The sequence below is a fragment of the Rattus norvegicus genome, chromosome 4 (assembly GCF_021556685.1).
Source record: "Rattus norvegicus strain SHRSP/BbbUtx chromosome 4, alternate assembly SHRSP_T2T, whole genome shotgun sequence".
In the NCBI taxonomy this organism is placed as follows: Eukaryota; Metazoa; Chordata; class Mammalia; order Rodentia; family Muridae; genus Rattus; species Rattus norvegicus.
The window spans coordinates 134,331,588-134,359,497 of NC_141537.1; the positions used below are offsets into that span (position 1 = coordinate 134,331,588).

At 49.5% G+C, this 27,910-nt stretch overlaps 1 long non-coding RNA gene across 1 annotated transcript; it reads right to left on the reverse strand.

Moving 5' to 3' along the window:
• Nucleotides 1-1,951: 1,951 nt before the first annotated feature.
• LOC120102354 (uncharacterized) lies at nucleotides 1,952-22,495 on the reverse strand. Its single transcript, XR_015687257.1, has 3 exons — nucleotides 22,142-22,495; nucleotides 5,372-5,649; nucleotides 1,952-3,221 (listed from the first exon to the last, which is right to left on the reverse strand). It is a non-coding gene; the product is annotated as an uncharacterized LOC120102354 (long non-coding RNA).
• Nucleotides 22,496-27,910: the final 5,415 nt, after the last annotated feature.

Here is a 27,910-nt window from a genome sequence, read left to right on the forward strand (position 1 = left end):
AAGTGGCCTTAAGCCCATTTGCTTGAGTTATAACTCTCAGGAAGAATCTTTAGACCCATTTTGTTAAGACAAGTGAAAAAACTTCACTTAGTAGTGAAAAAAGAGGAGAAACATTCAAATCTTGGTCTATGTCCCATACTCCGGCACATAATACTCAGCCATGCTGCTTCTAGAAAGATCCGTGGCTTTAAGTTTCTCTCATAGGGAGAAAATGGAATCTAAATTCTCTACCTGGAACCAGGGAGATAGCCCATCTCTAGTAAAAGTGCTCGCTGCATAAGCATGCTGGTGTGAGTTCGACTGTAAGAGCGCTGTGAGAAGCCAGATACAGTGGTACTTGTTTGTAATTCAGGACTCCCGTGGGAGACGGGAGGTGGAGATGGGAAAATCAGCTGGAGGCTTGCAGGCCAGCTAGCCTGTGGTGCACAGTACTGCAAAGAGACAAAACGGACCCTGCCCCAACCAGGAGAAAGAGAACACCTACCCCTGATGGTTGTTCTGAGAGTTGTATGTGAGCACTGTGACATATGCAAACATGCACACTCACACCTACACACACATACATGCACACGCACACACACATGGATGCACACACAGAGTAACACATGCAAACATGCACACATGTCTCTGAATCTGCCCTCCAGTGTGACACATGCAAACATGCACATACACACACACACGCGCGCACACACATGCATACATTCATACCTACACACATGCAACACACACACATGTCTCTGAATCTGCCCTCCAGTGTGACACAAGCAAGCACGCACACTCACACCTACACATACACTTGTGCGCACACACATGCAAACATGTGCACTCATACCTACACACACATGCACATTCACGAACACTTTCTACTGTGACACAAGCAAACACGCACACACACCTACATATACACACATCCTCCAGTGTGACACATGCAAACATGTACACTCACACCTTCACACACACACACACACACACACACACACACACACACACACACACACACACACCTCTGAGTCTGTCAGCTCCTTTACCTAGCAATGGTAGGAAGTCCATGGAGACTGCAGGCTTCTTCGCTTCACCGCTTAATTGGATGACATGGCACAAGGATGGCCTTTCTCTCTCTCACAGCCATTTCCATCACACCAGAATTAGTGTGTGCACAGTCCCATCAACTGTCACTCTGCCCACTCTCAGCTCATTCACTCTGTTTGAAACAGGGTCTCATATAGACCAGGCTCGGCCTGAACTTTCTGTGTAGGTGAGGACGTCCTTGAACTTCTGACTCTCCTGCTTCCACCTCCCTGGTACTGATACTACAGGAAGGCACTCTGAGTGCTGAGGACCAAACCCACAGCCCTGTGCATGCTAAGCATACTGTATAGGGTTGCATCTCCCAGCCCTTCATTCACTTGTCTTCCAGACATTTTTGACAGCCCTTTCCACATAATATTCACTGGAGGTTAATGGGGCAACACTGTCTGATCATATTGAGCTGACCTGGTAACCAATTTGAGCTAAGCTGGGTGAGCAAACTGACTTGTCTAGACTCAGGACTGGTTAGACTCCCAGGTCTGCCCCTTTTGATAAGAAGACATAACTGACCTGACTTAATTGTTTGCAGCATTCAGACAAGGCAACCTTCGAACTACTTCTGTCTACCTCCCTTAAACGCCATTTTTTTCATCAATGAAAAACCATTTTAGAAACCCATTATGCTAATTAACACACAGGTGGGTGCTGAGCTAAGGCAGATAATTGGAGCACTTAGGGAACTTCCTCTGGAGTGTGGGGCTGTGATCTTTCAAACATTAACTGCTCCTACAATGAAGATGAATTTGAGTGTGACATGCTCACACACATGAACACAGGAACACACACACACACACACACACACACACACACACACACGCACCGCATGTTTCCACTTGAGAAGTAAATTACAGACAATACATCAGCCATAATAGCCAGCATTTACTGAGCTCTCCTGGTGTATCTGGTACCTCGCTGAGTGACCAAAATAGCAAAGTTACCGCACTCACTCCTCAGGGAAGAGGCTTAGGCCTTGGGAAAGCCTTTGAGGAAGTTGTGAGTTGGCCCTGGGGTTGCCGCTGCCTAGAGAACTATCCATTTCAACCACCGCAGCGGCTGGTTGCCTGTCAGTCGGCGGAGACCTCCTGGGAAGACCCCAGTCATCAGCATTGACCATTTCTCACTCCTGCCTCAAAACTTTGAGCGATAAATAAAATCCTGTTCTTTGGGAAGGATTTCACAGCACGACTTCTGAGGATAATTGATTCTGAAGCAGCCTTGGGAATGCCTTTGTGAGACAACGGGGTTCTCTCTGGCAACATGCAGAGCGGTGGCTGAGAGTCTGCCAGGCTCACAGGGGACCCACACTAGAGTGACCCCTGCTTCCTATGGGGCCTCCCAATGGAAACTCCTCTTCTCACTTCTGACCTGTGTCACTGTTTAAAGCTAAGTAGGTCAGCACACACACACACACACACACACACACACACACACACACACACACAGCCTACAGGACTCTCCTCCTGCCTGGGAGCTTGCAGGACTAAAGCCTCACTCCAGTGGACCACACAGCTGTCAGAGCAGAAGGAAGAAAGGATGGGCCCACTACGACAGCAGAAGAAGCTGTTAAGGACTCAGCTCCCTAATGATCATAGAATTCAAAGAATTTGCTGGTGGATTCACAAAGTATCTACAAGAAAGAGGAGCCTCCAGGCTATCTGACATTGTTGGCCCTGAGGCGAGAAGAACTGGCGCTGCCTTGACCCAGTGGAGTAGCCTGGGAGAATCAGGGAGAGGAGAGAGTGGACCTGTTACTAGCTGTTCATTCCATTCATTCTCAGTTCCTGCTGAACTCATCGCACTGCAGCATACAGGAGTGTGGCTTCGCCCTTGCTGGGATGTCAGAAGGCTGGTTCACATTGCTAGCTGGGTTGGATTAAGCCTGCTGGCATCACCTCCGTTGCTTAGGGTCCCCTGTGACAGACAACATCCGTACTGACAGTCCTGGGAGTCTGGGATCCAGTGTGTGTGCTGGGGTAGGCAGGAGGGCATCCGTTCTGGAGGATTCCCAGAGATCAGCCTGCCACACGTAGAGCAACACAGCGGAAACAGTGTCCTCAGAGCCTTCCAGGCTGAGGGATGGGAGGAGGCAGGAGCAGGATGGGCCCCATCTGGATCTTTTTAGCCCCTGGAACCTGAAACATAAAGAGAGAAGGCCTGGCTCTTTGAAGCTGCTCCGTGAGAGCTGCCGCAGGCTCCTCGATGGGCCAGCCCTGCCAGGCCTCCTGCTCTGGCCTGAGGCATCTTGGCAGGGGCTGGCCTGAGTCTGGCAGGTGAGTCAACACTTGGCTTCTGTCCTGGGCTTTCTTAAGAAGGGCCATGTTCCAGATTGGCAACTGTGCTCATGGAGGAGGAGAGAGAAAGGCCAAGTTCTGGGGGCCTTTCTGCCATGTGGGCCACCTGAGCGTTCTCTCCTCCGGGCCCTGACAGTGGCATGGGGGTGGGACCCATGAAAGCCAGAACCCTAGGAGAGAAGAGTGGCACAGACCTCTTCCCGTAGAGTCAGGTGGGTGACCCAATCTCTCTGTTTCCATGTGTGTGAAATGGGGAGAGTTGCATAGTCACACGGAGACTATGACAGGGACACAGCATGCTCCAGGAGAAGTGTTCAACACAGAGGTTGGCATCCAAACGTACCGTGATGCCCACACAGAGGATGCTATTAACCCACAGGGAGATGCTTGGCAGGGAGAGGTGGCTCAGCCAGGCCACATTAAGGAGAAGCAGGGGATCAGGTGAAGAGGTCGGGGAGACAGCCAACCCCTTTTGTGAGAACTCTCATGATGTCGGAATGCAAGCTGGGTGTTTATATGAATGGCCTTGGAATGAACTGAGCACAATTAACTGCTTAATGGACAAGGAATCTGGATATGATGTGTCGGTATCCAAGACTCTCAGGTAGCCAGATAGAGTTTCTCTTTCCTGGTGAAACTTAAGGGGGAAAGGTCGGCTGAGAGGGGGGAAGCCTATTGGCTTGTTGTACACAGTTGGGTTGCAAAGAAGGAAAATGTGTCCAAGCCCCTGTGGTGAGGACAGGAGAGGCTTCATGAAGGATACATTCTGCCCTCCTGCCCTCAACCAAGTTTCTTTGTATTGAGGATCTCTCTCAAGCTGTCACCTCCAACCCATTCAGTGATAATTCAGCCATTTTCTCTCTAGAGAAACACATGACCTCAAGGTTAGTTCAGGTAGAAGTGAGATGGTGTCCTTCACTGAGCTTGCTCAAGGGATCCAGCATCGCTCGAACCAGCATCAAAGCCATCACGTTGCCTATCAAGAGCCACCATCATTTGATTTGCTGGAATCTCTTCCTGTGGACAACAGCTTTACCTTGTCCAGCGGCCTAGGCAAAGGGTCTCTTTGAGACCACCGTGCCCAGTGGGGGTAGCCAACAGTCCAGAGCTCAGATCTCATTCCTGTCAGAAGTGGATACAGGGAATCAGGCTAAACACTGCTGCCGAGGAGACCTTGGGCATATTCATTCCAAGGAAGCCCGACCTTGGGAAATCAAGCTCACCACCTCCCACCGCTATATTGTGTACTTCTTCCCCTGGTCCTTTTGCAAACCGGAAGGTACTCTCTGTTTCTCTGCCTTCTTCAGAGCACACACAACACTGAAGTTGCTGCCTTGGCCTGTGACATTATCTCAGCTCAAGGGCCAAGCACTAGCTGAGTCATATTTCTCTTGTTTGAAAGCCAGAAGAAGCATCATCTGGGCCTGGTGGTACGTGCCTATAAATCTCAGCTACTCTGGAGGCTGAGGCAGGAGGACTACAAGCTCCAGACTTCCTGAGCTATAGACCGAATTCAAGGATTGCCTGGGAAACCTCTATCTCAGTGATAGAGTGCCCACCGTGTGTGAAGCTGGAGGTGCAATCCTCAGCACAGGGGAGAGGGCAGGGGGCATCTGGGTAGCTCAAGGGATCAATGATGGACAGGGATGTGGGGATCACACAGCCCAAACATGGTAGCTTAGATCTGCCCCTTGCAAGTTTCAGACTGTCTGTACTCTTCATAGCTGGGATAAGGGTCGGCCCAGCAACCTCAAAATATCTACTTCTAACAATCTCCAATCTAATTCGGGTGCCACACCTTCCCCTGGCACATGACTCCACCATGTTTCCCATCCAAGCTGTTCCATAGCATCCCTAAGTGGACCAGCAGAGAACTCGCACATCCTCATACCCCGGCTCTCTCCTAGAATGAAAATTTCAGTGTTATTTCGCAACTCTGCTGTAATCCTGTTTTGCAAAACAAAGTCTCTTGTGGTTAATTAAATAATTACCTCTCATTTATCTTTTCAACAGGTCTCGGTTTTCATGGAGTGGGCTTGTTTCATGTGGGACACACCCAGGTGGGTATTTCTGGGATACCAGTGTGCCAGGCAATGGAACGGTCCAGTTAACTACAGGAGCGCTAATGGCCTTGTCCAGGTGAGTAGGAAGCCTCGTGCGGCTGGCTGAGTCCTCTACTTTTCATCAACTCTGGTCTCAGGCGTGACTTTCCATTAGAGCCGAGAGCTCTGATGCCTTAACCCACCAGACAGGCAAGCAGTGGCAGAGGCTGTGCATGCCGCCAGGGCATGAAGAATAACAGTAATAAGGCATTCATATTAGGAGAGGAGGTTCATTCATCATGGTTTGTTTACCCTCTCAACAACCCAGTAGATTTGCTGTTGGTGTCCCCAGGGAAGCAGTGGGTGTACGGAAATCGGATTGTGGTGAAAAGTATGTGGACTCTGCAGTCATGTAGGCCCCATTTCAAATCCCAGCCCAGGCCCTGTACGTCTCTGATGTGACAAACCTGTATGGTGGCTCCAATAGGCCGGGGCCCAGGCTATCTCCCTAATTAAAGGCTTGGAACTGCCAGTAGACTCTGTAGTGTTGGATACTCAGAAGGCTGACAGGCTGAGGCAGGAGGATCACTCAAGCCCGGGAGTTCAAGCAATTATGAGCAACATTTAAGATCTTCGTCTCAAAAATGGGGATGGGGTTGTGGGGAGAAAAGCTGGTAATTGCACAGGCACCCGGTCCTCTCCTCAGCATAAAATAAAAAGCCAGGCGTGGTCACGCCATGCCAGCTCTGGGGACGTGAGACAGGCAGATTCCTCAAGCTAGCCGACCAGCCAGGGTGAGAGATCCAGGCCAGAGAGCCACCTTATCTCCAAAGAAAGTAAGGGAGGTAGTGAAAAGGAACAAAACGCCCCAGGTTGTCCTGCATCCTCCAGGTGCACATACTTCTACATTCCTGTCCTGCACACACGCACCAACCCCCCCACCAAATCCCCATGTCTTCGATCGCTCCAATGCCCATTCTGACACCAACCCCCCACCAAATCCCCATGTCTTCGATAGCTCCAATGCCCATTCTGAACTTACTGACCCTCACTTTTTTCTTCTAAAACCTTGGAATTAAGAAGTCCCTCTTCATTATACTATGCAGAGAGTACCCCAGAGTAGATGTGGAAAGTATCTTAGACCCAGTAAGGGTCCATTGTATTGACTTCTACATCATTGGTATGGGAGTGTCATAATGGACCAGGTCAACCAAAAAACAAACAAACAAACAAACCATGAGCAAAGTCATGTTTTCAGCATTCCAAGAAACACTTTTTTCCTGCTGGGCCGTCATCTTCCTTTTCAGACCCTTCCACCATGATGCTTCTTCTGGCTTGTAGCAACCCACCTTTCACTAACTCTACACAAGTGTAATGGCCAGATGTAGGTTTCAGGAAAGAAGAGAGGTGAGTTTTTCCAATCGTCTCTTTCAGCTGGGTAAGACCATGTGACTAAGTTCTCACTAAGGGATGTAAACTGAGCTGCTCTCCTACTGGCTAGAATGTAGGCAATGAACTCAGAAGCCAGTTTTGACCCGTGGGTGGAGCAACAACCCTGAGCAACAAGGTAGAAGGAGGATGCTGGATGTCTACAGGACTCATGCACGGAGTTATCCTGTCCTGTTCACCTCTAGACATCTGCACAAAAAAGAAGCACTTCTCTGGGTACCAATCCTCTGCTTGGGGCCTCATTAATTCATTAACACATAAATTCAGCTAATTTCTAACTAATTCATTCACTTTCCCCTTATCAGAATTCTTCTGTGGAGTTTGCCTTTAGCAAGAACATTCTGGAACCAAGATCAATCCGCTTTCCAAAACAGATCAGTTTTCAGAATGTGGCTGCTTATAAACCAGATCTAGGCACAGTTACATGCTGGTTAGCTCAGATGGCATGGGGGCAGGGGATCACATGAGGAGTTTTTCTAGTTTTCTTTTAGTTGCTTTGACAAAAGCAGCTTGTGAGAGGGAAGGGTTCAGTTGGCTTACATGTCCCACCATCCATCACTGTGGGAAGTCAGGACAGGAACTTGAGCAGGAACAGAGCCAGGAACCAGGCAGGAACACGGCTTACTGGTTTGCTCTCTATGGCTTGCTCAGTCTGCTTTCTTAGACAACCCAGGACCACCAGCCCAGGAATGGCACTGCCCAAAGTAGGCTGGGCCGTCCCCCGATGCTGGTGTGCTGAGGAGCCTTGGCCTTTCAGGCCTAGAGGCTGGACCTCCAAGACCCCAGGGCATGTGGTTCTGTCCTGTATCTGAGGGATTTTTCCAGGATCCTGGAGACTCCTTGGGTACAATCATGGCAGCCCAGAAAGTAAGAGAACAAAAATACTACCAGAGCAGCTCCAAAAGTCCAACAGCAACCAGTGAAGGTGACATTAAGTGTCTCAGGTCCACAGTCGCCCATGTGTGGCTGAAGGGCAGTTTGGGCACATAGACTCCCAGAACTTGAGTAGCGGTTTGCCCACAGTTGGTTTAACCCATCTCTAACGTTCCCTTTGTGGACTGGCTACCATTTCCCTGACTTGCCTCCCAAATGAACCATTTAGAGGCTGGGATGTAGCTCAGTTGGTGTGCTGTTCGCTACCATAAGGCCCTGGATTTGAGCCCCAGCACTGAATAAAAGCAGATATTGTAGTACACACCTGGGATGCCAGCACTTGGGATATGGGAGGAAGTGGGAGGGTCAGTGGTTCAATGTCTTTGTCAGCTACATAGAAAGCTCAAGGCCAGCCTAGGATATATAAGATTCTTTCTTAAAATAAAAATCAAAACGAACCACTTAGGCTCAGGAGCCAGAGCTCCCAGACTCATCGGTTCTGGGGGACTCTGAGCATTTCTCATCATGGCCAGCTGTGGCTTTCCTCCTGTGAGAGTCACATTCATCTGTATTTAACATTTATTGAAAGTGAATAAAGAAAAAAAAAGGGAAAGACATACCCAGAGGCATTATGTTTCAGAACATGGCACGCCAGAGGTTAAATCCATGGGACACAGAATGCTCGCCTAGGGCCGCCACACAGATTCCACTCTGTTGAGTTCCTTGCTGTCCTGTGGCTTTTGGCTATTCGTGTTGAGTCCTAGTTTACTGCACTGGAAAGCTCAAGTTAAAATTTAGGAATCCTTAATCCTTGACGTTGAATGATTAGGTAGGTGGTCATCTTGGACTGTATTACAAGAAGAGATGGGATGATGATAAGTCATTCGGAGAAAGAATGGCCAAAGAATTCCAACCCTAACCTGGGCCAAGTAAGAGAACTGATAGTAGCATCACTGTAGAGGGCCTGAAGGGAGGTAAGCAGCATAGACCTGAGCTGCTCATGACGCTCAGTCACCAACAGGCTCTGGTCCGCATCAGAGAACAGGTGTACCGATGCTGCAATCTGGCTGTCTGTCTTGACCTGGAGAGAACAGAAAGAGCTCCACAGCAATATTTTATTCTGCCTTTCTTGTCTTTAGAGACAAAGTTACAAAGTTACATGTATGTATTGTCTTAGGCTGGCCTTGATCTCTCTATGTAGCCAACCACGACCTTACACTTCTGATCCTCTTGCTTTTACATCCCAAGTGCTGGGATTACTGGCAAGTGCCACTGTACCAAACTCATGTGGTCCTAGGCATTAAACCCAGGGCTCTGCATATGCTCAGTAGTCAGTCTGCCAGATGAGCCGTGTCCCCAGCACTAACTTACTCCCCTAGTAAACCCCAAAGACTAACAGACAACACGGCACACACATGCCTAATATATGCTTGCCTCTCTGGAGTTGAAGTGGCCATTCCTGGGCAATTGAAACCCAAAAGCCCAAAAGCCATACCTACCCCAACAAGGCCACACCTCCTAATCCATGTCAACTTTTGGGGGCCTTTCATATTCACACCACCACATTCCTCTTCCTGGCCCCCATAGGCTTGCAGCCATATTATGATGCAAAACTGCATTTAGTCTAACTTCAAAAGCCCCCATCCAGGGGTTGGGGATTTAGCTCAGCGGTAAAGCGCTTGCCTATGGAGCACAAGGCCCTGGGTTCGGTCCCCAGCTCCGAAAAAAAGGAAAGGAAAAAAAAAAAGCCCCCATCCATAATCATCACAGTCTCAACACTGATTAAATGTCTAAAGGTGAAAGGCTCTTTGGAGACTCATGACAGCCTCTTAACTGTAACCCCCTGCAAAAGCAAAAGCAGATTGCTAACTTCGAACATACAATGGCACAGAATATACTTCACCATTCCATAAAAGAGCATGGTGAGAAATACTGGACAAAGCAAGGTCTAAAACCTATCAGGCAAACTCCAAACTATGCACGTCCATGTCTGAGGTCAAAGGACTCTTCAGATCTCCAACTCCTTTCTGCTTTGTTGATGGCAATGCATCTCTTCCTCTTGGGCTGGTTCCACTCCCTGTCAGCAGCTTTCCTTGGCAGGTGTCCCACAGCTCTGGCATCTCCAACATCTTGGGGTCTCCAAAGCAATCCAGGTTTAACTTTCATAGCTTCACACAATGGACTCTGGGCATCTGTGCAGGGATAGCCCTGATACCTGCCTGGCCATAGTAGCTTTCGTTAGCCATAGGGGAGATTCCACATCTCCTTTCTTGTATCCTTGACTCTTAAGCCAGAACCACATAGCCAAAGATGCTAAGTTCTTTTGCTTGCTGGGGTTGGAACATGGCATCTGCATCAGCTTTCTGTATTTGATGGTTTCCTTCACTGTTTAAGTCTGGATATCCTGGGACTCTCTCTGTGGTTCAGGCTGTCCTCAATCTCACAGATCTGCCTGCCTCTACTTCCTGAGTGCTGGGATTAAAGGCGTGTGCCACTTCACCCAGTCCTACGCTTTTCATTAATTCCTCTTCACTGGTTAGATGCTTAGCTGGATGGGGTCCTGCCCTGAGGCCATTAGTCCCTTTATTCCATTTCAGATCAGAGCCTTAGCTCCATTACATTTCCTGGTGCTCTTTTTCTTCTCAAACCGTACATTGTATTTTTCCTTGTTTAGTTTGTCCATTTTCATCATAGACCTGCATAAACATGGCAGCTAACCAAGCAGCAATGCCAATGTTAGGCTGTCTTGAAATCTCCTCTGCCAATGCTATTAATCCAAAATTTGAGCCTCAGGCAGATTTTTTTGAACAAGGACAGAAAGCAGCCACATTCTTCACCTCTCAGAAGAATGGACTCTAGGTCATATGCTAACTTCTCTGAAACCCCTTGATCCAGTCTGTCATAATCTATGTTGCTCTCAGCACCACTGTCTGCCATGCTACTACCAGTATGACCCCATAAGCCCCACTTAAAGAGATCAACTGCTTTCCTAACCCAAGTCCCAAGGTCCACATTCTGCCAACGAGAAGGAAGGGTAGCCTGCCACAGCAATACCCCACTCCTGGTATCAGTTTCTCACTATGTACCCCTGGCTGGCCTGGATCTCATTATGTAGACCATGTTAGCTTCAAACTCAGAGATCCAACTGCCTCTGCCTTCCATGTGCTGGAGCTAAAGGCTGATGCCTGACAAACACTAGCTGCAAACTACCAGGTTGAGATTGTTCTAGCTAGCTATCTCTATCCCACTTAGGAGCCATGAAACTGGCAGAAGAATGTGGGCTCTAGAGTTGGCTTGCTCTGGTTCAACTCTCCCATTTACTAGCTGTGTGGTTTTGGACAATACACTTAACTTTTCCATGCCTATATGCCTACAATATAGAAATTTAGTGAGCCAATGCATGCAAACTGTTTTGCACTGTGTCTATATAAAGAAAGTACTTAAAATGCAGTAGATATTTTAGCTCTGGTTGGGAACTATAGGGAACTGGGGGGAAAAAAAGAAAGAAAGAAAAGAAATTGAGATGAGAAAATCCAGAAAGATGTATACCAAGATATCAATACTTTTGAACCACTTTTATCATTTTAGCTGCTTTGTCCTATTTGCTATTTTTAAACAATAAAGTTATGCTGCTCTGTATAATCCAAGTTGTCCTGGAACTCTCTCTATAGACCAGGCTGGCCTTGAACTCAGAGATCTACCAGCCTCTTACTTCCTGAGTTCTGGGGTTAAAGGTGTGTGTCATCATTGTCTATAAGAAAAAGCTATAAGAAAAAGAAAGTTAGCTGTATCAGACCAAAAGGAATTTGTAGGGGTTGGAGAGATGATGGCTCAGTGACAAACAGCACTGGCTACTCTTCTGCAGGGTCTGAGTTCTATTCCCAGCACTTACATGGTAGCTCACACCTGTCTCTATCTCCAGTTCTAAGAGCATCTTATGTTCTCTTCTGGCCGTCTTTGGTACTGCATGTATGTGGTGCACATATATACAAATACGTATACGTATACGTGTGTGTGTGTGTGTGTGTGTGTGTGTGTGTGTGCTCACGCACTCGCGCCATCGTGTGTGAGCAGATGAGAAATTCCCATGCACAAACAAACAAACAAATAAATGATAGTCAATCCCCCACAAAAGAGACTATCTTGGGGTTCCTTCCGAGGGCATCCTAGTCTGTCTCCAAATTCTTCAGCTAACATCTCTATGTTCTTGTCCGTCTATAAAGTTCCAGATTCCAACCTTGAGGTCTCTAGTCATTTGCATCCCCCACCCCCACCCCAACCAGGTAAGCCTGTGTACTCTTTCCCACTCTTCTCTGGAGACAGCTCGGTGCCACCTGCAGGTTGTTTTGGCCTTACTGACTTTCTAGAAGATCACAACATGGAAAGGAAGTTTTATTGCTAACAAGGAAAGATTTGAAGGATCATTCATTCATTCATTCATTCACCTACTCGCTCATTCACTCAATACCTACTCATCGAACAGGCCCCAAATAACAAATGTGACTGTCGTAGGCAAAGAGAATGCTCCCCAGTCTGGCAGAGGGATACATGAGGACAGTTTGTCCTCTACCACATCAGCTCTGTGTTCTGCCTTCCTCATTTGTCCTGAGCTTGGACCGATCACTGAGGATCATGTCCTAAAGCACCACTGGCTTCCCATTGACTGGACAAATGAACAGCCAGAGTGAGAAACTGGAAGTCAGTCAGGGGCTGAGAGCCTCATCCCAGAGTCCCTGTCTGCCTCACACTGGACCTGTCCCTAAGCCAAGGGTCACTGGGCTTTTCACGGCAGACTTTTCTACAGTCCACCCTCCTGGATCTGTCATCCAGTCTCTGCTGCTGGGACATGGGGACTGTGGGAGGTGGCACTGTCCCTTCTACTCCCTGGCTCCTTCATACAGAAGCGCTCAGGGATTGTGTGTTGAGTGTGCATCCTGCTGGGACACTGCCTGGCAGAGTCTGCTACAGGAGCGGAAGCTCTGGTTCTGAGGGGCCTGGTGGCAGGGAGAGGCTGAGAGCGGGAGTGAACAAACGTGGGAACCAGGAAGTTCCATGTGAGGCAGAAGTGGCTCAAGCCCCTGACCCTGGTGTCCTTGCTCAGGGAGCTGTTCCACTGTGAGAGGCTGGAGGGTTTAGCAGGGGTGAGATGCTGGCCCTTGAGGGAATCAGCTCTTATCTGAAGTTCTTCCCATCTGAGCCAAACCTCTCAGAGCCTGCCCTGGTTGCCAGCACTAGGACATCCTGTTTGTGTGAGTCACCTGATCTCAGGACAGATAATCCCAGATCTTCTGGGATCTCAGGCAGCTGGGAGAGAACACATATCTATCTTCCTGCGTGACCTGGTCTCTATACCTTCTCTAGGTTTGCTTCATCCAGAGCCTGCAGAGCATCCAAGGAAGCATTCTTACCAGTCATTTCAAACTAAGACAGGAAGCACACACCCTCCTACTCTGAACACTGGCACGAGTGCTCTCTTGCACACACAGATGTACACACACACACAAACACTAAACGCACCATGTGCACACACCCCATTTTGTCTTTCAAATGATATCCTAATGAGTGGTGAAGTTCTAGGCACAGAATGTGGAAACACTTCTACACACACACACACACACACACACACACACACACACACACACACACACTCGATATGACCACTCCAGTTTCTGCAAGCCAGGATGATTAGACTGTGAGTGATTAAGTCTGAACAGCGAGAGTCAGCAATGACTGTTCCAGGGAAAAGGAGCATTAAATCCTTCTTTAATGCTAAAGATAGCATTTCCTTCAGCCAGAGCAGTGTGGCCAAAGTCTCAATGCCAGGAATTAGACCTGGAGCAGAGCTTCTGAGTGTGACTCGGCATTGGTGAAGCAGGGAAGTCTTCTGAGGCATCATGGTTCTTCACACACAAAATCAAATGCCTAGCGCTGTATTCAAAACTTGCTACTTAGAAGCCAAAATGTGAAACAAATCTTCAACACAATGACTGGTGTTTCTTTATTAGCACACTAAGTAACAGGGTCTGGCAGTGAACTAACGGCTACTGTGTCTTTCAGTAGAGATGGCTATAAATGCCATTTTCAGATATCTGTGACAACCAAAGTGTGATAAACAAGTGCCTAAGACTCTGGTAGATCACGAGACTCTGGAAGAACACGAAGAATGACACCTGAGGCTAACCTCTGACTTCCATATAAACCCATGCAGGCACATACAAAGAAATGACAGGCTGGGCATGTGGAGCACACCTTTAATTCTAACACTGAGGCAGAGGCAGAGGCAGAGGCAGAGGCCAGAGGCCAAAGAGCAGAGGCCAGAGGGCAAAGGCAGAGGCAGAGAAGGCAGAGGGCAGAGGCAGAGAAGGCAGAGGGCAGAGGCAGAGAAGGCAGAGAAGGCAGAGAAGGCAGAGAAGGCAGAGAAGGCAGAGAAGGCAGAGAAGGCAGAGGGCAGAGGGCAGAGGGTAGAGGGTAGAGGGTAGAGGGTAGAGGGCAGAGGGCAAAGGGCAGAGGGCAGAGGCAGCTGAGGCAGAGCAGGCAGAGGCAGAGGCAGAGCCAGAGGCCAGAGGCCAGAGGGCATAGACCAGTGGTCAGAGGTAGAGAAGGCAGAGGCCAGAGGGTAAAGGGCAGAGGGCAGAGGAAACTGAGGCAGAGCAGGCAGAGGCCAGAGGGTAGAGGGCAGAGGGCAGAGGCAGATGCAGAGGCCAAAGGCCAGAGGCAGAGGTAGAGGGGCAAAGGGGCAGCAGAGAGAAGCAAAGAGGCAGAGAGGCAGAGAGGCAGAGAGGCAGAGAGGCAGAGAGGCAGAGAGGCAGAGAGGCAGAGAGGCAGAGAGGCAGAGAGGCAGAGAGGCAGAGAGGCAGAGAGGCAGAGAGGCAGAGAGGCAGAGAGGCAGAGAGGCAGAGAGGCAGAGAGGCAGAGAGGCAGAGAGGCAGAGAGGCAGAGAGGCAGAGAGGCAGAGGCAGAGGCTGGTGGGTCTCTATGAGTTCCAGGACAGACAGGACTACAAAAAGAGACCCTGTCTCAAAATAAAAAATAAAATAAAATAAAATAAAATAAAATAAAATAAAATATGGCAACCCCCAAAAGGAGTCCAGATCGGCCAGCCCAACATCATGTCCCACTGTAGTTTGGATTTGGAATGTTCCCAAGAGCTTACTGTTGCTGTGGCCTCCAGCCCACACTATTGGGAGACAACAGAATCATGAAGAGGTAACGCCTTATGTAAGGTTTTAGTTCATTAAACGTGTCAGAGAAAATGACTGCATGGTCCTGGAGACAGCTCTGTTCATTATGTCCTTTCTACCACTGTAAGCTCTCTGCCGCCAGCCCACAATGTGCTCTTCAGTACCGTTGAGTATCAGGTACAGGTATGGCAGGGCAGAGTGAGAGCAGGCACGTGCTACTTAGCGGCAGCACCAACAGTAGGGGCCAGCAGCAGGAGTCAAGAGGAAACTTCATTCTTCCTCTCAGGTTCCTTGTCACTGCCCCAGTTCAGGGCTGCTGTCTCTCTAGGGACCTCTGCTGCTCATATTGTCTTCTGGAAGAAGCTTGTCCCCATGGGTGAAGCCTGAAGGGAATGGTGATCCTTCATTTACCACATGGGAAGGAAGGGAGGGAAGTAGGAAGGAAAGGAGGGAGGGAGGGAGGAAGGAAGAAAGGAAGGAAGGAAGGAAGGAAGGAAGGAAGGAAGGAAGGAAGGAAGGAAGGAGAGGGCAGAGGAAGAGGATGAGGAGGAAGGAGAGGGGGGTGGGGGAGGGTAGAACAGAAGGTTGCAAAGGTGGTTTACACCTGCTCACCTGCCGCCAGCCCTGCATAGAGCTTCCTGTACAGAGCTTATGGGATGTTGATCCTGTAGGAAGTCCCCTCTTGGAGAGTCACTCAACTGACTCTGAGAGGTAGAGGTAGAAGGTGAGTTGAAGATGGCCTTTCCCTATTAAAGGGCATAGACCTTTCTAGGACCCACCCAGGATGCTAAGAAGGGACAACAGGCACAGAGTGACAGATAAAAGAAAAACAACCCAACCCTGTTTACCTCTTGCCATTTGCAGATGCAAATGGTGTTAGTAACACCAGCCTTTAGGACCCCATTTGAATGAGATCACAGGCCAAGAAAAACCTGGGGAGGCTCATTCCTTCCCCTTCTGTGGGCTGATTGCCAGAGACAGAAGCCTGGATAGATGTCCCTTTCCTTCTGCGGAGGGGGGTGGGGGGGGCTGGCAGACATGGAGTGCCTTCCTGCTGCCCCTAAATCAGTAGAAACCCTTCATAGCCAGGGGCACTGTGGAGACAAAGACATAGCAGTCTCCAACTTACAGTCAAATCTGTGTGCCAGGCCATTTCGGACATCTGTACACAGCAATGTTGACTTCCTGTGGCCATACGAAGCTGATGGAGAATTCTGTAGAAGGCTCCAGAGTCCTGACCTTATAGGGCATCTCTCCAAAGCCAGCAAAGGTTACTTGGTCACTCAGACTCCACTGGAAATGGTTCAGGGTCTACGTGGAGATGGCATCCCTGGTTGAATGCTCTGGTCTCCACTCCAGAGGCAATGTATAGGCTCATTCTGTGTGTGTGGTACCCAGTGAGGAGTGGTGCAAAGGCTGGGTTCTTTCTTCTCCCTCCTTCCTTCCCTCCCTCCCTCCCTCCCTCCCTCCCTCCCTCCCTCCGTCCCTCTCTATCACTTGTGCTGTATCTGCTTCCAGGATCACTCACCAAATAGATGATTATCCCAAGCTATGGTCTTGGGGCCAGTTGGGCAAGAAACAGATTAGTACATTGGTCCCACACTTAGCTGCTATCGTGGCCCTGGGAACCAGAGTATCGTCCAAAGAACTAGTGGTTTTTAAGTAGAAGTCATATCGAGCAGTGGAGAAGAGCAACAGCCAGTGAGGAAGATCACTCAGAAATTATAAAGTGCCGTGGGTTTAAGGAGAGCAGAAACCTGGTTAGGAAATATGTGAAGAGCACACAGTGAAAAATGTGCCCACGACAGCTGAGAATCTGTCAAGTGACAAGAGAAGGCTTTGTGAAGAAAATGAACCAGAACGCAGGGTGTCAGGTGGACAGATTGGCCCAATTAAGGCTGGGGGAGCTGGGGGGAGAGTGAGTTATGGCTTTGTGGCTGGGCCTGTGGGGGGTCCACAGAGCTGTTCCCAGCAGAGTCGAGACACCCAGTCCCGAGAGGCACAGACAGGGAAAGAATAAGGCAAAGGCCGTGAGTATCTGCTGCCTGCCTGCCTGTACCTGCTGCCTACCCTGCTCACTGCTTTCCTAAACGTGCCATCTGTGGGACTGGAGCCAGCATGGGAGGGACAGCATCTCACTGAGCACACAGGATCTTCAAGCCTTTAGTGTTGGGCACCAGGTGTCATCCTTACCTTTCAGGAACCCTGAGGTCTGGGGCTGGGTGTGGTACACAGCTGTAATTCTGGCATCAGAAAGGCCGAGTCAGAAGCTTCTCTGACTTCTCATCCCAAGAAGAGGAAGGGAAGGGGGGAGAAAAAGAAGTGGAGAAGATGGAGGGGAGGAAGGGTGGGAGGGAGAAGAAGACAATGAGAGGGACACAGACTGGGTTGGAGGGAAGATGAGAGAGGACTAGGAAAGTAGGGAAGAGAGAGAAAAGAAGGAGTGAAGGAAGGCAGAGAGAGGAACAGGAAGAAGGTGAGGGAGAGAGGGAAGGAAGGAGGAAGAGGGTGAGAGAAGGAGAGAGAGGGAGGGAGAGAGGGAGGGAAGGAGAGAGAGGGGGGGAGGAAGGGAGAGGGAGGGAGGGAAGGAGGGGGAAGATAGCTTGCCATTAGCTCACTGCCCTGCATGGTGGGCCTCATCTGCAGGTCCTCACCACACCATTACCACCTTACAGAGGCAGGAAAGCATGATGGAGATTTAGAGCCAGAGCCCTCAGAGTTGGCTAAGTGAGCTGTAAGGTCAGACTAGCAGTGAGTCATGGTGCCCTGGCCCACCCCCAGACAGGTCCACTCTCAAGTTTGCATTCTGACCGATCTTCTGCCATTTCCACTAAAGGATCTGACAAGTCCTGCAGCCTGGATGGGCTGCATAGTCTGTGGGATGAACAGGAATGACTGAGAATGTGGGCCCAGATGGCAATGAGGACGGTGTCACACCTTTTCATGGACACTCATGGCACACATGGTCCCCAGAGCCCTTGCTAGAGACTAAAGGCTGACCTACCTTCCATGGATACTATCATGGGCAACATCATCCCCACAGCTCTGACTGGGTATGAGGAAGCCTGCTGTGCCTTCCCAGGGACACTCGCCATGGCCAACATCATCTACAGGGGCTCCAAACTCTTTGTGATCCAGGTCAGAGTTGTCTGCCAATCTTGCACGACCCTGACAGCCCTACCGCTGAGTAAGGCCACCTCGCCTGGCCCTGCGATGCCCATGAGGGGTATTGGTGGCAGGCCCCTCCTCACCAGGACGCAGCCCCTGCAGGAGGCTGAGAATGGCCAAACAGGGAGGCTGAGAATGGCCAAACAGGGCCTTCTGCTGAAGACACAAACCAGTCCTGTCCTGGGTGCCACAAATAGCCTAGTCCCAGGGTGTGTGGGGTGGCCAGCAGGGCCTGTGGGGACAAGAGGAGGGAATCGTGGAGCCTAGAGCTTGTTCTGAGGAAGCCGGTGTGAGTTGCACAGGTTCCACTGTCCCAGCCAAGTTTGCTTGCAAAGCACAGCTTTAGGGTAACACAGGGAATCTCAAGTAGCTCATGCCAGCATGAAAGGCCAAGGGTGGGGATTCTAGGCAGCTGCATAGTCTCAGTCGGCAGTGAAGGAAGCAAGAGAAGGATGGCCTGGGGCTCACAGCTCTACACACCACACCCACTGTTGTATAGAGCCTGCCATGGAGGAGTTAGACACGTATAATCCCATGGGGTAGCCTTTAGAAAGCGTCACGTCTCCTTATCCAAACACAGTTGACGGCCTTGCCAGTTAGCGAAATCTATCATCTTTCGAGCGGGAGAAACTGAGGCACAGAAGATAAACAAAGTTTCTGCAGAACATAGCAGAACCAGGTCCCCTGCAGGCCACCTTCCCACCCCTTAGGGTACTGTCTGCTCTTGCTGTGCTCAGCTCCTGAGAGGGCTGTGGTGCTGGCGAGTCGCCAAACCGAAGCCAGTATTTATTAGGAAATCCCTAGGCACGCCAGAAGCTGCAGACCAGCAAATTAGTTTAGTCAGTTCACTAGTTTATTTAAGGAGCTCTTGGTGAGCTCGGAAACAGCCCTTGTAAGCATACGCTGCAGGAAGAGGTGCTTTCCCAATGCCTTGGGGATGCCAAGCCATCCTGTGCATCCAGAGGTCTCCCCACCACGAGAGGAAGAAGCCACTCGCCTATCTGATGCTAATAACACCAGCACTCCCCTTGGGAAGAGGCCCCACCCCCTTTGTTGTGTCCCTTGCCTGGGTCTGTTTCCTCAGGGTTGGACATGATCCATGTGTCTTGAATAGAAGCCGTTGTTAGCAGCTGGGGGACCCTCACCTGTTAACAGTCTCTAGTGGAGGGAGACAGAGATCAACATAACTCAGGAGCCTTGCCAGCAAAACCTCTCCGACGTTCTATCAGAGGTGGGAGGCCGGCAGAAGGTTAGAACCCTTTAATTAGTGTAGCTGCCCAGACATTGTTCAGGAGACTTTTCCGTGGTCTGGTGGTCATAAGTCATTAGGTGACTTATTTTTAGTGCAGTTGTGTTTGAGCCGCCCATGGTCCTGTAAGCAACCCCATGAGCTCTGCGGCTCACCAAAGACAGATTTCACGGAATCCTCTTTGGTCTGTTGGTTGCTCTCCCTATCTGTGCAAATAGTCATTTCTTTGTAGACACAAAGAAATGTAGTCAATTCTTTGTAGTCTGCACAGAAGTCACGAAGTAACCTCTATTCTGTGACATAGTGCCACCCCTCCATGCTTGGCCGTGCCTGGGACCACTTGGTGTCAGAACTCCAGAGACATTCCTTCTCTCTCCATTTTACTTATTCTCTCTCTCTCTCTCCCCCCTCTCTCTCCCCCCTCTGTCTCTGTCTCTGTCTCTCTGTCTTTCTCTCTCTCTGTCTCTCTCTCTGTCTCTCTCTCCCTCCCTCTCTTTCTGTGTCTCTCTCTGTGTCTCTCTCTGTGTGTCTCTCTCTGTATGTGTCTCTCTCTCTCTGTCTCTCTCTGTGTCTCTCTCTGTGTCTCTCTCTGTCTCTGTCTGTCTCTGTCTCTCTCTGTCTGTCTCTGTCTCTCTCTGTCTGTCTCTGTCTCTCTGTCTCTCCTATTCATAGGGACCATATGTTAGTCAGAAGAACCCTGCAGGAAGGATGCAGTGTGACCTTGGAGGTTGGTTCATCAAAAGCATGATACTACCTACCCTGCCTGCTCTTAAATCACAGAGGCAGCTTGAGAATTCTCAGCAGCTCCGAGAGAGGTCCCTATGGCCAGGATCCCAAGTCTCCTCCCACCACCTACATCTTGGCAATGAGTATACCAGCCTTAGCCTACAGGTGACAAGCCCTTGCTGACAGCTGACGCCTCTGGCCTCAAGAGAAACCTTGATCCAGAACCACTCAGCAAAGCTGTTTCAGAATCAAAGAAGCTTTGTCCTATGCACATGCACACACGAGCTAAGCACTGAGTGTCCGTATCTCAAGCACTGTCCATCTCAGACACTGTTTTTGATTTTTGTAAGAAGCCATTTAGAGAACATGGGAACATTCAGGAAAATGGTGGAAAAGACAGGTGAAGAGGGAGGATTCCTAGCATAGGGACATGAAGCCTGAGATGATGGCCGGAGAAGTATCTGACAGGTGATGCGGCGTTCTGCCCTCCTCCATCCTATGGTCTCGTGCCTCCATGCTTGGCCGTGCCTGGGACCACTTACTTGGTGTCAGAACTCCAGAGACATTCCTTCTCTCTCCATTTTACTTATTCTCTCTCTCTCTCTCCCCCTCTCTCTCCCCCCTCTGTCTCTGTCTCTGTCTCTCTGTCTTTCTCTCTCTCTGTCTCTCTCTCCCTCCCTCTCTTTCTCTCTGTGTCTCTCTCTGTGTCTCTCTCTGTGTCTCTCTCTGTATGTGTCTCTCTCTCTCTGTCTCTCTCTGTGTCTCTCTCTGTCTCTGTCTGTCTCTGTCTCTCTGTCTCTGTCTGTCTCTGTCTCTCTGTCTCTCTGTCTCTCTCTCTCTGTCTGTCTGTCTGTCTCTGTGTGTGTGTGTGTGTGTGTGTGTGAGAGAGAGAGAGAGAGAGAGAGAGAGAGAGAGAGAGAGAGAGAGAGAACCACAGCAAGGCCTGTAGAGGTCATATGACAACCAGCAGTAGGTCAGTTCTGTTCCCACCATTGGGTCCCAGGGATTGAGTTCACACCTTCAGGTTCAGTGGCAACTACTTTCATATGCCCAGCCATTTTGCCAGTCCTCCACAGCTATTTCTGACAGACAAAATGAGGAAGTATTGGCTTATGTCCAAGAAGCAGGTGGCTTCAGGGAACACTGAGCCCAGGCCCTCAAGGACTGTCCCCTAATCACTAATCTCTTAGATTTGCCTTCCTCTGTCCTAGCAAGATGTCTCCACTATTGGTGGGACAGTTGAGGGGCTGGGAAGGTGGTAACTACGGATCCCCCAAAACATGGCTTTTTTTCTCCTAACAGTTTCCCAACTCTTAGGTCTGAAACTTACTAGCCAGGTTTCGGACACATATCACCCCTGGGACTGACCCAAATGTGGGTGCTTGCAGCCAAATGGTGACAATGGCTTCCATGCTGACAAAACCAGAGCTAGGATCACTAAAGCTGCGCTCATAGCCGGTGTGACAGCACCCCTCCCCCAATCCTTTCACTACAGATCTGGTTGCTAAGGAGATACTGAAGTCCACCGTTCCCAGAGCTGGGTGGAAAAGACCCTTCCTGGATGCTCTTCTGTGGGGGTTGTTTTCTTGACATCTGACTCATGGAATTATCAGACTCAGGAAGAGGTGTGTCAAGACTTTGCCAGAATTCTGTCTGTCCATCTAGCCATCTAACCATCAATCCACCCATCCAATTGGCCATACACACACACAGTCAGCCAATTGGCTATCTGACTATCTATCTATCTATCTATCTATCTATCTATCTATCTATCTATCTATCTATCCATCCATCCATATGGCCATCATATACACATACATACATGCATACATGCATACATGCATACACACATACATTTAGCCAGCCATTTGGCTATCTGACCACTATCTATCTATCCCTCTATCTGGCCATGCATACATACATACATACATACATACATACATACATACATACCAGCTAGCCAGCCAACCAGCTATTTATCTGTCCATTCACCTATTCACATCCATCTATTTATCCCTCCATCAACCAATCCATCCCTCCATCCCTCCATCCCTCCATCCCTCCATTCCTCACCTCCTTTTCATTTCTCAACTCTCTGACAGCTGGCCTCGTCCATGTGTCAGCTCTTATGGGGTCTGTAGGAATTCCTCTGTGGCTAGTGCTGGGGGTCAGGCTCTCAGAAGATGCCCCCAAGGCCTGCTACCTCTGTGGCTTTCTCGCCATTGTGCACAGCTGCATATCGTGAAATCCCTCCTTCAGATTTGCAGCCAGTCTCCTTGCTGAATTCTAGTCTATAAATCCAACCAATAACTAGAGTCTCCTACCCAGAGAATTTGGGATACTTGAGTAAGAAAATGACATCATACCGGTACCCAGCCCCAAGCCTCTCCTCTAGGATGGCTGGCTCTGTAGTGACCTCTGCTAACTGAGGCAGAGACTGATGGTGGCCAGCTAGTCCCCTATATACATGAGGTCATAAAGGCCACTTCATGTCAGTACTACTGTATACCTGTGCTGCTTGGGCTTTATCACCTGCCACTAGGATTTCTACTAACAGTGTTGAGGTTTGGTCTTTTGCTATGGAATGTAATGCTAAACATTGGCCACTGAGGCCTGGTTACTCCCAGGGACAAGAGAAACCACATGTACACCAAGAAATGCTATGTGACCTTGCTCCTTAATTTAAAACTATTGGTTGAATAAAGATGCCAACAGCTGGCAGAAGAGAGGTGGGTGAGGTTTCAGTCCCCAGCTTGAGGTCTGAGGAAAACCAGGAGAGAGGGTAGGTAGAAGGTGGAGAGAGGAGAAATGCCATGGGGTAGATGAGTCATAAAAACATGCCCATGAGGGTTGGCCAATTGGAGTTAAGAGTAGCTCAGATAGAACACGGCAAGTTATAATTGGGGTGATTGATAAGGAAGTAGACATAATAGCACGGAGGGTAGATATCTGCCCAGCTCTAGTGCTTTAAGTCTTATTATAAACATAAAAGTTTTGTGTCCTTTATCTGGGAACTGAATGATCAAAGGTGGGGTAGAAACCCCCATGGAGATTAAATCATACTACAACAGTCTCCCGTGGTGTCCCACTATGTCCCACCTCTGTGGCCCTCAGATCTTTCTTTCTGATCGAATCCCTTCCCAAGTAGCTTCCTGCCACACTTGGGGATAGGCTAACAACTTTAAAGTGACACTCACACCTTGCAGGCCCTGTTTGATCCGGAAGCCTTGCATTGCCTTGCATTACTCATTGCTCAAAAGTGTACCTGCCGAACTGAGCTGCAATCTCCTGTCTTTGCACAGGGCCCCTTCCTTCACCTGGGAGCTCAGACTTATTTCGATCTAGGTCTCCTCTTACATATACATCCATACATAGCTTCCCTGGCTACCTAACAACTAAGTGAAGCAGCACCCCCATTGAAGAGTAAGAGAATGAATGAATGAATGAATCAGTCAATCAACCAACCAGCTCTAGGGAAGGAAATTCCTGGAGAAATCAGAAATTCACACAGGAGAAATGAACAGTTTTAACCAATACATACTCTGTTTTTGACACTGATTAGCCAAGCTAAAGACGGTAACTTTTAACTGATTCAGCTTCAGCAGAACTGGCCGTACAGGTCAGACCTGTGCTGAGCCCTTGAGGGAATTATAACTTAGCAGGCAAGATGGACAACTTATAACCACACCAGCCGAATTTGCTTGGGTCCAAACCCTGACTCTTAGGATAGGCTGTACCCAACAGGTGGTGCTGTCTGAGATGCTTATAGAACATTCAGGAAGTAGAAGATTGCTGGAGGAAGTAAGCCACTGGGGGCTGGCTTCTGGGGTCAATGCCCTCACCTCTCTCCTGGTATGCTGTCTGTCTGTGTTGTGGTTGAAGATGCAATCGCTCTTCTTTCTGCTGCCATGCCTCCTCCACCATGTTGGACTCTCCCTGTGGAACTATAAGACTAAATAAACTGTCTCTTCCTTAAGTTGCCTTTTATACACGTCACAGAGTTTATCACAGCAACAGGACAGAAGCTAACACAGGCAGGAACAGCAAGTGACTTTGGAGTCCACGGATGCTTCTCTTAATCTTTCTTTCCCTCTTCAGCTCTGGCTTTCTCAGACTCAGTTCTTTGGCTGCCATGTTGTGAGGAAACTCCATCCATACAGAGAGGATACACAGAGATGATGTGGGAGGTCTCTGGCAAGAGAGCACCCATTCACTTGAACCAAAAAAAAAAAAAAAAAAAAAAAAAAAGTCTTCAGCGGAACTGTGGAGTTTTGGGAATGGTGGGACAGCAGGAAACCATTCCTGGTGCACCACATCCAACTCCCAACATGTAGAGCCTGGGAGTGTAGACTTTGAGTGACTGTTTTACTACACTGGGCTTTGAAGGGAGTTGTTGGGCTACCTTGCCAAAAAGAAGCCTGTACTTGAAATAAAGTGAACAAGTGAGGTAAATACATTCACACACTCCTCCTTTTGTTTTTTCTTGTTTTGAGACAGGCTCTGGCTATACCTCACAGGTTGGCCTCGAACTTGGAATCCCCTTGCTTCAGCCTCCAGAGCAGGAGTTCTCATGCTGAGTTTTCTATTCCCTTCTTAATCAGTCCTTAACAGTGGCTGGGCCCTTAGTAGTCGTGTGCACTTGGTCATGTTATTGCTTGTCTCCTGGTTCTTAGTCTTCCCAAATATAAAGCTAGGGAAAGGGCTGATTTATTTAATCACTTATTAACATTTATTTTCTTTGTGTGTGTGTGTGTGTGTGTGTGTGTGTGTGTGTGTGTGTGTTTTGGGAGGTCAGAGGACAACATTTGGGAGTCAACTGGGGATCAAACTCAAGCCTTCAGGCTTGGCTGCAAGTGACTTCCTCCATTAAGCCATCTCACCCCAGCCCTGGCAGGCAGGGTGCTCTCTAAGACCCAGAGAAGCTTGCAAGGTCTGCCAGCCTGCTCTGTGGAATGAATCACCCAATTAAGAATGCGTCAGTTGAAATGGCAAGAGGTGAAGTTTTTAACTGAAATACTTGATTTCCCCCCTAGTCTTTCAAGAAGGTAAACTAAACAAGAGCTGTTAGGAACACAGAAAGGCTCTCCAGATGCATAATTCATGAGTGGAGACTGGGGTTGACCCAGCAGGTCAAAGAGAATAAAAATGCCATAAAAATAAAATATGCCGTCCCTCCCCTCTGGCCCTCCTCCCTCTCTCTAGCTAATGGACAGGAAAGAGTGAATTAAACTGGAGTCCGGGTCAAAGGCTAGGTTCCTTCATTCCAGAACTGCCATTCCTGCCAGCCACTCCAATGAGGTGCTGCAGATGTAGGGACACTTTGTTTCCACCCCGGTGCTGCATCCTAAGTGATAAAGGTTCCTCCTTCCCTGGGGAGATGACCTCACCTTTTAATGGCTCATTCAGTTGGAAAGCACAGGAACCCTGCCAGAAGATACCTGTCCTCCCTTCCAACGCTCTGGAGGTTTCCCCCAAAGGACCAACCTGTTTCACTCAGGCAAAGGGCTAAGAGGGAAGGGCTGTAATTAGCATAATAACCTGTCAGGATCCACCTGCCCACGATGCCCCAGGCTCACCCATTCACACAATACGTATTTACAGAGCAGCTGTGCTGGGCAGGCCTGGGTGTCACACAGGTCGCCAGAAGGAACTGACACTTTGTGTGCACGCCATTGATTAAGGAAGTACTCCAGGGGTGGCTGGCAGGCTGTGTGGGGGAGCGGGGTGAGAAAGGGGAGAACGCTGAACAAAGAAGACGCCAAAGTCCAGGCCTAGCCAAACCCAGCGGGGAGCTAGGCGAGGTAGACAATGCGAAGCAGAGCTCACAGCCTGCCTCAGCTCAAACCACAGAAACTGGGCTTTCAAGCCTCCTCATGAGACCAAGGGTAGGGCTGCTCCCTAGGGAGACTGTGCTGTTTTAGGCTTTGTTACTCTCCGGAAGGGTCCTCCCCCACCCCGCCCCTTCTCTTTCCCGCTTCTGGAATCTGTCCTCAGGTTGCCATGAGCCAACGGACTCCTTTATCCCAGCTCTTGATAAAGCAGTGATAGCGTCCCAATTCCTCCTCCCCACCTCCATCGTGTGACTCAACTCCGGTCTTGAGAAAGAGTTAAATAGAACTGGTTGTGGGGACGGAGTGGGAGGCGGAGGAGTCCAAGATCAGAGGAGCAAGCCCCTCCCCCAGAAAGGAAGCCATGACACTCCCTTGACCCGAGCTAGGGATGTGGGTTCTCACACATCTTCCATGGACCCCGGGGGAGGACAACTTCAAGGCTCAGAGGTCCCTGGGTCACCCCCACCCATCCTAAACAGGGAGTCTCAAACCAGTCTCTGGCCCCCAATTTCCTAAACTGTGCTGTGAGAAGAGTGAACCCCTAGCCTTTTGCCTCAGCAGTTGTGGAACATCTGGGTGCCTTTGTTAGTGATGTGTTGATGGCTCTGCCCCGGCCATCCTGGACTTCAGGCACCTCCACTCAACAGGGGTTCTCGGGCTCCATTCTGCACCACCGAGTAGAAGGACCAGAACTCTGAGTCAGCTTCCTGGCCCTCACTGTGGCCTGGTATCTTTGATCATAGCTCTATGGCAGGACCTAAGACAGCTCAAGTGGCGTGACTAAAGAGAGTCATCGTAGTTTGCTTCTCCTCGAGGCTGACTAGTCTGCCTCCGTCCCAGCTTGTTCCTGCTTCTGTAGAGGCGCCTGAGCCGGGCTCGTTGGTGAAGAGGAACTCATTTTGGTCCACATCATGCTGGGTCCTGAAGCACATGTCACTGTATGCGTTTTACTTCAGGAAAGGCCTCACCCTACTTCATCCATGGAGAGCAAGAGGAAGGATGAGTGGGGCAAGAGGAAGAATAATAGGAGTACACTTCTTGTCCCAGCTAACTGGTGCAGAGAGACAGGCAACCAAGGGCTGCGCTCTACATTCTAAACACCTCCAGCTATGCCCCGCCTTCCTCTATGCCCCGCTCCTCTATGCCCCGCCTTCCTCTATGCCCCGCCTCCCAACATGGCTGCGCTGAAGCAGCGGGCCTCAACCTCAGTTTGTGTACGTAAGGATTATATTTTAACCCTAGCAGGTGCCACTTCACCTTGGCTCCAGACCTGAGGGTTCTTGAGCGTCACCATTCTAGAAGCTACCATTTACTTCCCACTTCCTTCTCCGTGTAGGGAGAGGGCAGTCTGTAAGGTGCTACGAACACAGTGACTCTGCCTGGCTTTACAGGGACCAGGCAAGTCCTCTGATATGAGCTTAAAGGTACTCGGGGACCCCTACCATTTCCTACTCATCACAGTGGGAGCTGGGGTTACAAACATGCATGGCACCCCTAGGTGGTGGGGATCAGAAATCAGTCCTCACACTAGTGCAGCTTGACCTTACTGACTGAGCATTTCCCAGATATCCCTGCAAGGAGAAGTAGTTTGGAGTCCAATTAGACTCAGCATAGACACTTGTCCCCGTGCCCCCGTGCTCCCGTCCCCACTTCCCCCAACCCCCGTTCAGAAAGGTCAGATAGGCAGGCAGACAGGCAGACAGACAAGATACCTACAGATAACTCCAAACCAGAAGAAACAGCTAGGAAAGTACTTTTATAATCAAGCATGCACACAGCCTTGCATGAACATAAACACATTTTTTTTACTGTAATCACCTTGTTCTCTTTAAATATGTAACAGAAGGGGCCAAGAGATTGCTCAGTGATTAAACGCACAGGCTACTATCCCAGGGGACCTGGGTTTTATTCCCAGTACCCACAAGGTAGTTCATAACCATAAATGACTCCAGTTCCAGGGGACCTGATGCCCTCTTCTGGCCTCCACAAGCACTGCAACATGTGATAAACA